This window comes from Morone saxatilis, unplaced genomic scaffold (genome assembly GCF_004916995.1).
Source record: "Morone saxatilis isolate NCDOM2014 unplaced genomic scaffold, NCSU_SB_2.0 Contig10, whole genome shotgun sequence".
NCBI classification, from domain to species: domain Eukaryota; kingdom Metazoa; phylum Chordata; class Actinopteri; family Moronidae; genus Morone; species Morone saxatilis.
Window position 1 is genome coordinate 16,630,198 of NW_023339652.1, and position 1,206 is coordinate 16,631,403.

At 39.7% G+C, this 1,206-nt stretch overlaps 1 long non-coding RNA gene across 6 annotated transcripts in view; it reads left to right on the plus strand.

Annotated features, from left to right (window-relative positions):
- Positions 1-1,206, plus strand: part of LOC118338664 — a 7,267-nt gene that overhangs the window by 1,873 nt on the left and 4,188 nt on the right. The gene's annotated exons all lie outside the window — the stretch shown is intronic.

Sequence of the window (1,206 nt, forward strand, 5' to 3'; positions counted from 1 at the left end):
TTCTCTCTTAAAATCAGCCAGGCTCTTGTACATCATCTGTTTGGATGCCATCAAATGTATGTATCCTTCATCCTTTTCCTCTCTAGAAGAAACCACTGATCTGCTGTGACTGAACTGGTCCAAACAACTGAACGATAAATGAATATCATGAAAACATGTCAAATTTGGGATTTGAAGTGTTTGAACAGTGTGGCAACATCAGGTTGGGAATGGAAAATTTGTAGGTGGGGTGCGTGCCCCTTTTTTTTTGCTTAAGCCTCACCCCCCAAAATGTCTGTGAACATCCCTGCGGCGCCCTGTCTATAAGATTGTGATTACTATGATTAATGATCATTAGGCTGATTTGGTGGTGCCCCCTACGCACAGTGCGTGATGTGTGTGTACATAGCTGTGGTTATGGGTAGAGGGGAGAGACTTGTTTGTAGTTTTTTAACCTTCCTTTATGGAATGTGTTCTAAAACAACGCCCTTGTCTTTTCTCAAGTATAACTTCACTAGGAATAAGCTATTACAAGAATGATCAAAAAGTACTGAACCAAATGCTGATATCTCACGGGAGAGATTCGGTTTCCAACTATTAGCTGGCAAAGAAAATGCACACCCCAATATGGCCTGCTACTGCCATCCTCTGGCCACAACCGGTATTGCAGCTTACATGCGATGCAAAGGCAGGCTGACATTGAGACCAGAGTTGCTTCAGTGGTGCACAGTGTACGATGAGGAAAAACCAGAACACCTACAAAAACTCAACATCTGGCAACTATAATTATCTAGTTTTATCCTGTACATGGGCTGCATTTTAGACCTCTTTTGACTACTAGAAATTACCTGTCTAGATGCTTTTTGTAGTTGTGGTTTAGATGCTGTTGAGAGTTTTAGGGGTGTTTCTAATATTTTGGCCACCCACATTTAAAATATTTTTAAAGTTAAATCTTTGTTTGTTTGAAAAAGAATAGAAACAGAAAATATGCGTTTGTGCTGGACAGTAGCGGCTGCAATTTTTTGCTGGAATCCTGTAGGTCAAGGAACTCCTGGAATTCCCTGGGATTGGAGCCAATATCAACATACACAGGAAAAAATTGCAGCAGGCAGGATGGGATTTATAATAAAAAATATGCAGTTCTAATACTGTTCTCTTTAACACTAGTTGTTATTTATTAAGTATTTTGGGTGGCTTTTTATTATGGAGAGAGATATGTCTCAATAT